At 35.5% G+C, this 11,086-nt stretch overlaps 1 long non-coding RNA gene across 1 annotated transcript in view; it reads right to left on the bottom strand.

The window, feature by feature from the left end:
* Positions 1–6,231: 6,231 nt before the first annotated feature.
* The window catches only part of LOC113056220 (uncharacterized), a 28,657-nt gene continuing 23,802 nt past the window's right edge, over positions 6,232–11,086 (bottom strand). The window contains exon 3 of the long non-coding RNA XR_003277675.1: positions 6,232–7,543. This is a non-coding gene — a long non-coding RNA (uncharacterized LOC113056220). The remainder of the gene's footprint in view (positions 7,544–11,086) is intronic.

Genomic DNA, 11,086 nt, shown 5'->3' with positions numbered 1-11,086 from the left:
ATTAATTTGGCTTCCTCATTCTCAAGCTTACGAGAAGCAATGATCAAGGTTAGGTTGAACTTGCAATGTATTCTTCAAATTCTTGTATGAATTTTTTGAGTTTTAAAGCTTTAGTAAGTTTAGTAAGTGATGTTTTCACACTAAAATCATGTTATCATATTATGTCTTGTTTAAACTATAGAAGCTGTGTTTACTTTTACACAATTAAAGTTGGCCCCATTCATTTCCACCGTCTCAGTGTAACAGATGTTTAAGAATTGCTGCTAATCTGTAAACGTATTGAACTTGGAATATTCCATCAAGGAACCCTACATTGAAGTGTACGTTCATGAACACAAATCATCAGTATTCACTGAAGTACATGTATACTGATGAAATGATTGTCTCACTCATATGAAAATACCATTGGGTAATCTAGTCTTGCTTTTCCTGGCCAAATACATCAGTGTGATGCCTGTTTTTCTTGAGTAGGGTATAGGTTTTTTGCAGCTGCCCATTAGCTCTCTAGTACAGGCTGAACTCATGATTTCAGTCTCATGCCGAAGGTGCTTTTCATGTCAGCTGAGAAGAAATACAGGAAAACGAATGCAGTTCTGTTTTCTCTCTCTCTCTCTTATTTTAACTTCTCTAAAACTGCTCTTGGGGACTATTTAGATTTTCTCAACAGAATGAAGAAATGTTTATAATCTTCTGTAAATAAACTGCCTTATGGGAGACTAATTTCTGCCCAGAAAATAATCTTGATTTTAAATATATCTCTGTTAAGTTTAAAAGGAGATCCAAGTAAAAAACCCCAAAGCACATTTTGAGTCTGGAGCCTGAGGGAAGATCTGTTAATGACCTCTGATTTCCCCTCCTATCCTGTTATCTATTAATAAAGGCCTCCGTGTCAGGCCTACAGGAGCCGTAGAGGAACCGCTTATATAACCTGCGTGCATGAATCTCTCTCGTTTCAAAGACAAATTGGTTTAATGTACAGACTGATGAGCTTGTCCTCTTCACCACTGAACTCTGATAGCACCATGTCCGCTGTTTGATATGAATGTGGCATGACAAACGCCTTTAAGAAGAAATCATTTGAATTTAGGATTTTATTATTCAAGGTCAAGGTTTTCATCGGTTTATATTTTTCAGTTCTTTGGCTGAGATTAAGTGCTATGTTAAGTAGATTATTTAAAAAATGTATTAATGAGAGGTTTTCACCCTGTTTGGGACGTGTCACTCAAATAAGCTGCTACTCTGAGATATATAACATTATTAGCATGTACTAACTTTATTTGTCTTACGCCATTAGCTAATTGGTTTTGTGTTGGTTTAATAATAATAATAATAATACAATTACAAAATCAATGTACTATTCTTTCAATACACAACCCTCAACTCTCCAATTCTGAATACCCCAGGGGTCAACTTGATATCAATTTGACATCAAATATTCAAGACTTGATCGAGATGCTACAGGGTGAAACAGGCAGACCTGATGTCAGGGCCCTGATCATCAGATGTAAGTAACAGATGGATTTGAAGTTCTGCTTTTCTTTGCAGTGAAGTTGAGTGAAGCTCAGGGCTGTGCCGCAGGTACCTAACAACACCAGCAGCAAGAGGAGCATGACAGAACCGCCTCCCACACGCTCCTGCCTTAGTAACTACAGAGAGGGACAAACTGGGGAAAGTTTGCTTAAAAAAAAAAAAGTGCTGTCTTCTTTGAAAGTAATTTTGTGTGAAAAATCATGGCCTTTCTTGGAGTTAGGGGGAAAAAATGGGTGCAAATAAAAGGAGGCAACAGAACTGACTGTTTCCAGTCTGTCACAAGCGTCTCATTGTGAGACATGTTGTCGGACAGTCTTGCATAATCCATATTTACTTCAGTGTCTTCCAGCACGAAGACCAGCATCAGACTGTGTCTGTGGGTCTCACAAACATGATAAAACTGTGACGTACCAATACAAAACCCTCTATTCTGAATACTCCAGCACACTGCAATTTTGTTTTTCTTGATCAGTATTTTTTTTCTGGTTTTCCGTTTCAAAACATCTAAACATTCCTAAAGCGAGATCATTTTTTCCCCTCAAAATATTTTGCACAATATGCTTGTTTTCAGAAAATGCACCTTATGTATCTTAAGTTCATGTGTCTTAATCCCACTGTTTTAAACATAATAATAATAAATTATTTTAAAATAATAATAATAAATTATTATTATTGCTATTGTAAGTAGTAGCATAATATATAGAATAAAATATATTCTAATTTTTTTTTAATAATTATAGTTATCGTTTGTAATTTCAAATATTTAAATAAAAAATTCTAAAGTACATGCATCTTGTATTATTTATTTTAGATTTTTGATATAAATATATATATATATACAGTGGGGATCGAAAGTTTGGGCACCCTTTGCAGAATCTGTGAAAATATGAGTGATTTTCAAAAAATAAGAGAGATCATACTAAATGCATGTTATATTTTATATAGTACTGTCCTGAGTAAGATATTGTACATAAAATATATTAACATTTAGTCCACAAGACAAAAAAATGCTGAAATTATTAAAATAACCCCACTCAAAAATTTGGGAACCCTTGGTTCTTAATACTCTGTGTGGTCACCTGATGATCCTTGACTGTCTTTCTGTTTTGTGATGGTTGTGCATGAGTCCCTTGTTTGTTCTGAACAGTTAAACTGAGCAGCGTTCTTCAGAAAAATCTTTAAGGTCCTGCAGATTCTTCAGTTTTCCAGCATCTTTGCATATTTGAACCCTTTCCAGCAGTGACTTTATGATTTTGAGATACACCTTATCACACTGAGGACATTTGAGGGACTCAAAAACAACTATTTAAAAAGATTCAAACATTCACAGATGCTCCAGAAGGAAACAAGATGCATTAAGAGCTGGGGGTGAGAACTTTTGAACATGATGAAGATGGCCAAATTTGTCTTATTTTGTTGAAATATAATTTTTTTTCCATTTAGTTCTGCCCTTCGTAAGCAACAGAAGATACTTGTATGTTTCCCAGTACACAAATTAAGTACAATTTACCTTGATCTTCAAATTCCAAAAGTTTTCACCCCCCAGCTCTTAATGCATCTTGTTTCCTTCTGGAGCATCAGTGAATGTTTGAATCTTTTTAAATAGTTGTGTTTGAGTCCCTCAAATGTCCTCAGTCTGAAAAGATGTATCTCAAAATCATACAGTCACTGCTGGAAAGGGTTCAAATATGCAAAGATACTGGAAAACTGAAGAATCTGCAGGACCTTAAAGATTTTTCTGAAGAACAGTTCTCAGTTTAACTGTTCAGAACAAACAAGGGACTCTTGCACAACCATCACAAAACAGAAAGACAGTCGAGGATCATCAGGTAACAGAACACAGTACTAACAACCAAGGGTTCCCAAACTTTTGAGTGGGGTTATTTTAATAATTTCAGCAGTTTTTTTGTCTTATGGACTAAATGTTAATATATTTTATGTACAATATCCTACTCAAGACAGTACTAAATAAAAAATAACATGCATTTAGTATGATCTCTCTTATTTTTTGAAAATTACTCATATTTTCACAGATTCTGCAAGGGGTGCCCAAACTTTCGATCCCCGCTCTATGTGTGTATATATCATTTTTTTTTCTTTTTCTTTTTTTTATAAACCACACATTCATCTATGACATATGATGCTGTGAACATATGACACCTTAGTTTTGAGTGGAAGACTGGAAAAAGAGGGCAATAATGAGATCTGGAATCTCATCCACAGAACTGGACACAGGCATGAGACAGAGAAGATATATAGAAGCCTCTGGTCTGAGTGTAATGGACTGTGTCTTGGCTGGCTGGATGGCAGGAGCTGAGGGTCTGCTGACAGACAGACAGGTGGGCCTTGTTCCTCTCCGTCTCCAGCCAAGACATTGCACAGTCTTCAGTACGTCCACAGTTCAGAGAGACAGAAATATGGAGACCTCTCAGTCTGTCTGGCACCTCTGTCATTACAAAGGGTCATGGGTAATGAGAACTAATCTCCATTTTATCTATGATTGGTGTAAACAGTTGTATGGGTAAACAAACACACACACATGCTGATAATCGTGATGCATAACAGTGCAAGACAGCAATAGTGTCTAGCTACACCAGTTTTAAAAGATCAAACACAGCAAACTATTTTTTTTAAGAGACATGATGACTTATTAAGCAGGAATGCATTCATTTGGATAAAGATACTTTTTCTTTTAATCAAATAATTCCAACCTTGGGTGAACTTAAGAAACTTCAGAATCATAAATAATAATAAAAAAAAAATCTTTAAAATATATTCCATTCTAAACAGTAACGTGAAATATAGCAATACTGAAGATTAAGGAAGACATTTTACATAGTAAAAAGAATTGTGCTAATGAATAATGAATTATTCTTGCGAAAAGTTGAGAAATTCTGAGATGTTGGATGAATCTTATGAAACCAATGTACAACAAATCCAGTTATTAATAAAGCAAGACATTAGAAATTATAATTGCATACAATACACTTTTTTTTTGTTCCTTTTGAGCATTAGTTTGAAAATTTTTTAATGGGAAATTAAAGAAACTCTCTACTTTTTTTTTTTTTTTTTTGAAAATAGGCTCATTTTCCAACTCCCCTAGAGTTAACAGTTGTTTTTTTTTACAGTTTTCGAATCCATTCAGCCTATCTCCGGGTCTGGTGCTAGCGCTTTTAGCTTTGCGTAATAATCAAGGAACTTTTCTGCCGTACCATGGGTGCAGCAGGCGCAGTGATATTACGCAGGGCCTGAAAATAGTCTGAAACGGTATTTCAGCAAAGTTCCTTGATTATTACGCCAGAATGAGAGTATAGTTCCTAACTTTTCATTTTCTGTTGGTCTTATTACACTACGTAACTACAGAAGAGTAAAGTTTTAAATAGGAAAAAATACATGCCAACGGTCTAATCAGATTCAATGATCTATGCTTTGATCTATGCTAAGCTAAGCTAAAAGTGCTATCGCCAGACCCAGAGAATGGCTGAATGGATTCGAAAAAGGTAAAACCCAACTGTTTAACTGTAGAGGAAATGGAAAACGAACCTATTAAAAAAGTGATAATTCATCCAAAAGTATAATAGCTATGATAGAATCAGGCTGAGAGTTGTCAGAATTAATTACAATTTTCCTCTCTAAGGGCAAAGGATCATTGAGAAAACTGACGAACAAATCATTCATACTAGGAGTGCGTCCAAAATCGCATACTTTCTAAATAGGTACTTCTTTTAAATAAATAATTGAATAAGACCCTAAAAAGTATTAAGTATGAATGTGTGTAATAATGCGACATCACTTGAGTTGCTAAACTGCCATTCACAAATCCCCTCTCATGGCTTCTCTGAACGGTTAAATCTAAATTCATCTTTCTGAATATTGAAAATATCGGTGACCAGGATCTATAAAGTAACTATTCTCAAAAACAGCTGCTCAGACCCTGTAAAGACTTAACGTCCACATCCAGCTACATTATTGTAACATCTGCTATGGGAGTGGATTCTTCTTCGGCCCATCTGGGAGAAGGTCCCTGCGGTCTCCAGAACCTTCTGGTAGAGATAGATGTCCTGTCTGGGTCAGTCTGTTTAGGGCTCACCCTGTGCCCTGAACTCAGTGACCCTGTGGAGGTGAGGGGACACGCAAGTCACATTTACCCCCCCTTTAAGAAGCCAGAAGAGAGCAGACACAGAGTCGAAGCTTCCCCTGGGGAGCCGTTACAAAGTCTTTCAAGTTCTCCACAAGACTGCACTATGGACAACATAAACTGAGGATGTCAAAATATTTCTTCTTCTTTCTCTTTTTATAAAGGAATGACCTTGCTGGAGCATTTGATCAAAAACTCTGTAAGTGGACGAAAATAAAAGAAAGAAAAGGAAGATGAAAAAGAGACAAAGGATCCATATTTAAATATGAAGTTCACTGAACCCTCAATGAGTCAGCTGTTTTCTTTTCCTCGCCCCCAAGTCTTTAGAAATTCACTTCTTCCCAGTGCATGTGTGCTAAATCTATATTTACTCAAGCTCCTTTTATTTTTTCAGGTCCTGTTGCCTTATAAAAGTTTAGTCACTTCCTTCGATGTCAAAAGTGCGGTAAACAAATAGCAACACTTCTGCATCACCCTTAAAGGCATAAAAAACAAACTTTCTCTCATGTTATACATGTAGTGGTACAAATTCTGCTCATGGTCAAATTTAGTAACACTTTGGCTACAGGGTATAATTACAATTTATTTTTTAAAGCGCGCTTTACACAGTTTCAAAGCAGCTTCACAGAAAATCATGATGTTAATGTTTACAATACCTTAACATATTTATGTCTTGTAGTCACATGTAGCAGATTAGAGCTGGGTTATATAATCATTTATATTTTGCAATGATACAAGCAATCAAGCATTTGAGATTTGCTTTATAGTATATATTGCTTTACATGAGTATGTAGTACTGTAAGTATGCAGGTAAAAATGTATATATATAGTAGTTTATATAGAGCTGTGCTTTAATATAGTTTGCAGTTTGTAATTATTTAAATTGCCAAACAATACTTGATGTGGTCTAGAGCCTGCAGCCTGGGCCGGAGAGTTTTTACCTGGCCAGAAATACAGAAGGCCGGAAACAAGGCTGTCTCTGCCATGCCTCCTTACATTGATAGTGCTACACACCACCGCACACTCTGGTTCCCACAACCAGTTAAAACAGGACTCTCATATAACCTGCCCCCTCGCTCCGCCGCACAGCTGTCTTTCGTTTGGTTTAAGCCAAGAATAAAGCAGGAAGTGGAAATTAAACAAGGGCACAGAGAGGGAAAACAACGCTGATCATTAAAGTCATCAAGGATGGAGAAATCCAACAACCCATGGAGTGGGTGGGACATCAAAGTTTTTATCTATGAAAATTATAACAGAAAACAGAGAAGCGATGGCTTTAATCTTTCACTACACTGCTACTTTTGTATCCCATCAGAAGATGTTTCTTGTAGATTTGTACAGTTATGCTAGTTTTAAATTTGTCTCCTAACATTGTCCAATAATTAATGTCTAATTACTATATTCATAGCTAGGATCTGATGTATCCTAAATACATAATGATCGTCTAACTTTTATTTTTTGGTTTGACAAATACATCTAGATTGGAGAAATGTAAAACACATTGCACAATACAAATATTCTATTTACAAGTAACATTTACCTTGATTTACATGTGACTTATGATTCAGGATATTTTAGTAGGACATTTGAAAAATAGCAAAAAACTAGCAAACCACATTTTTTTCTAAGCATTATCTTATTTTTTTTTTATTATGCATTGACAATAATTTGATCTTCATTTAACAAAAAGGACAAAATGAAATGTTAACCTGCTTTTATCATTTCCCCACACTGCTGTTTGACATTCAAATGGGGAAAAATTTTGTCCCACATAAGTCGTGATTGTATGCAGATTCCAAAAATACAGACAGAATCTCTTTGCTTTCATCCTATGACCAAGGAGGTCATGTCTGACGCACTGACCTCTGGAAACAACTGCAAAAAAAGAGAACGTAACGTTAAAAGACTTCATCAATCAAAACTGAAGCATGTTTACATCTAAACATGACTCTTTCACAGAGCTCAGCTGCTGGATGGCTAGATTATTTCTTCAGATGCAAAAATGAGGCATAATAGGAAAAACTAGCATTTCAGTAAATTGGCTTTTTCAAGCCAACTTAATAGTATAAGATATTAAGGGGATATTCTACATCCAGTAGTTCAACCTGGTAATGTGCATTCAGTGTGTTCCTCTTATTCTATTAATTTGCTCTGTTTGCTTTGGCCTGGCTATTGCTGAAGGAAAAGGATCTTTTCCCCCCACAAGGCCGAAGGTGGCCTGTATACTCGTGTGCTCTCGGCTCATGCCAGTGAGATGTTTTCCAACACTCTCTCTCTCGTTCTGTCCGTCTATGTGTTATCAGAAGGCATGGGATGAGTCGCACATGAAGGCAATGCATAGAAGCAACGCGGACCTTTACAGCCTCTGCAGGTGGATAAATACCACACAAAAGTCATGATGGAAAGATGTGTGTGTTTGTGTTGTAGTCTGCTTAGGACCATAAGGCACCATCAGGAACAAGAGAGTTCAACTGTTACAGATGTAATGGGCCAGAACTTCTGTTTATCTTCAAACTCCCAAATAGTGCTGTTATTGTAAATACCCTTTTCCTAGAATGTTCTTTAGGGGGGCCGATGAGTTCTCAAAAACATTCTTTTGCAATTAAATTTTAATTATAAAATTCATTCTATTTTTAAGATCTTAAATTATTTAAAATTAACTTATTGAGTTAACACTGATAAAAAAACAACAACAACAAAAAAAACAACTGATGGCATTTGAGCACAAATATACTTACAAAAGGGTGAATAACTGGCAAAAAAGCTCTCTAATTTTTAAATATTAGATGATTGTCTTATAATAATGCATGGTCTTTCCGCTTGTAAACATTAGAATAATCTTTTGTCTAGATGAGCTGCACATCCACCCAGCACTAGTAGTTTAAGATTAACAGAGACAGATCTTTGCATCACTCTGTCCCCTTAAAACCAGGACGAACAGAAAAAACTCGCATCCAGCCATCCCCTGACAATTCATACATCCTCCCCCGATCCATGTGTGTTTTTCAAAGTTCAGTGCAAGTGCACTTAAAATACAAAGAAACAGCATGTAGGTCTCAGGATCAACCATATGAAAACGATTTTCTTTGAAGGCGTTTTCATACAAATCTGTTCATAATTTAAAGGATGCTAACATGCTAGTACATATACACATGTTCCTTTACCTCACTTTGCATCACTGGTGTTCACATGTTTAGAACAGAACTAACCAAAATAATAACAAGTGTGTGGGTTTGGAACAACATGGGGTGATTAAATAATGACAACAGCTATTTCTTCAATTCATTTAGAGGATAACAACAACTAAACATAACATACTTTTATTTCCATAGTCTCTATGGTTTATATAGCTTTCTTTGAGGAGATATTAGATTGGCTCTGAAGGTCAAGTGTGCAGGGGGTGGAGGGTGGTGGTAGGGGTTAATGAGTATGTCAGAGGGGGTCTTACTCACATACATGAATGTGTGAAAGGGTTAAAGGTTTTAAACAGGGAGAGCAACCCCAGATTAAATGGTCAGTTGAACAATACCACGGATTTAGTTCAGATAACCCACATTAACAACCAGCGAGATGGAACCTTTCAGCCCCGAAACAAAATAATAAGTATCTTTACCACCAGCCTGTTAACTACCATCTGTTGGGCCGCTGACCAGACCCCCTGGCTTCAGAGAGCGTGTCATTTAGTGTGGGAGAGCGAGAGGTGGCTGGAGGGGGAAGAAAGAAAAGATTTAAAGAAACAGTCAATCTATTTCACAAAAGTGATTTATGTCAATTTTTTTTTAAAGGTTAAAGCATACTTATAATGGAGCCACAAAATAGATGGCAATGGCTATATGTTTTTATTTATTTATGATAGTTACAATTATTCATATTAATAATCAAATTAAACAATCTTTCCACAGTGGATCTTATTAGCCTAATATTGCCTAATATTAATCAGATGCATAAAGCAACATATATCTAACTCTGTTTAATTTTTAATCCTAGACACGGCCATAGCAGGAAATACAAAAACTGGTTCATTTGTTTGGATTGGTTTATTTTGAAAAATAAATAATGATGAAAAATTCTGATGTTTATTAAACACCAAATATGTTCTAATTGGCAGTTATTACAACAAATCCCATTTTTCTTCATTTTGACTGTGGACAGACACGTTACTTGATGCTGTACACGTAGGCTGCTTACAATTGCCATGCAACCAAGCAACTTGGCACAGAAGCATAACCATCCGCATTTTGCAGCAGCTTCAAACATGGGTTATCCAATCAGAATTTAGAGTCAAAACTATTTGTTTCATAGTGCTGCATTCATCTTACCCTAGGCACTAAAAATATGTTATGTTTTTGGGATGAGAAAGTACACTGAAGATCTGCCAATTGCAACATAATGCAGCAAGCTCTGTTGATGCTTTTGAATAATTTGATAATGTGCAAATAATGCAAGCCAAACATCCATCTTTTGAAATTTTACAATCCACATCTTTATTTAATGTGTGTTCACAGTGTGTTTCAGACTAAATATAACACGGATAGCTGAAAATAAATCCTTTTGATGTAGTTCAAATTTGATTCACATTATCAGTTCAAGTAAAAATATTGTATTATGCATTTAAAATGACACAACACATGGTGCTATACTACAGCTCTTTATTGATTTCTGGTTTAGCAGCGTCACATCTGTTAGATCAATACATAAGTCCCCATCTGATCTCCACCACATTTGAGTGATGCAATAAATGGCTAAATAAATAAGAATACTGAATATTTATTGTGCTGCTTAATTTAGATTCTATCACTCACTTAAAGTTTATCTTTAAAAATAAAATAAAATTTAGCAAATATATTTTAAAATCTTTAAATATATAAAAATATTTCATTTAATAATAGTACGTACATTGGCATTAGTGGTCCATAACATGAAATTAATTTGACAAAAGAAGAAGAAGAAAATAAATCATACACTATGAATCAGGACATGCTAATTCCTACGGAAGTTCTAAGCGGCCATGCATTATATATTTTTTTCCTTTTTGTTTTCTCATTATAAGGACTTAATTTTCTCGTTATCTCGACATAACGAAAATCGTTTTCTCGTTATAACGACTTATTTTTCTCGTTATCTCGACATAACGAAGTTCGTTTTCTCGTTATAATGACTTATTTTTCTCGTTATCTCGACATAATGAAGTTCGTTTTCTCGTTATAACGACTTATTTTTCTCGTTATCTCGACATAACGAAAGTTAATTTTCTCGTTATAAGGACATGACAGTTTTACTGTTGCTATAGTAACGCACTCAACTTTGACAGGCATCTGATGGACAACCATGCAGGCGCTCTTACCGTAGCCTATATTTCAGCAAATTTAGCTTCGCCTAGGTAATAACGTCTACAATACTGTACATAAATAAAGGCTG

Source organism: Carassius auratus, chromosome 37 (genome assembly GCF_003368295.1).
Source record: "Carassius auratus strain Wakin chromosome 37, ASM336829v1, whole genome shotgun sequence".
In the NCBI taxonomy this organism is placed as follows: domain Eukaryota; kingdom Metazoa; phylum Chordata; class Actinopteri; order Cypriniformes; family Cyprinidae; genus Carassius; species Carassius auratus.
Note: the sequence above shows the minus strand (reverse complement) of the source record. Positions and strands in the feature narration are given on the sequence as shown.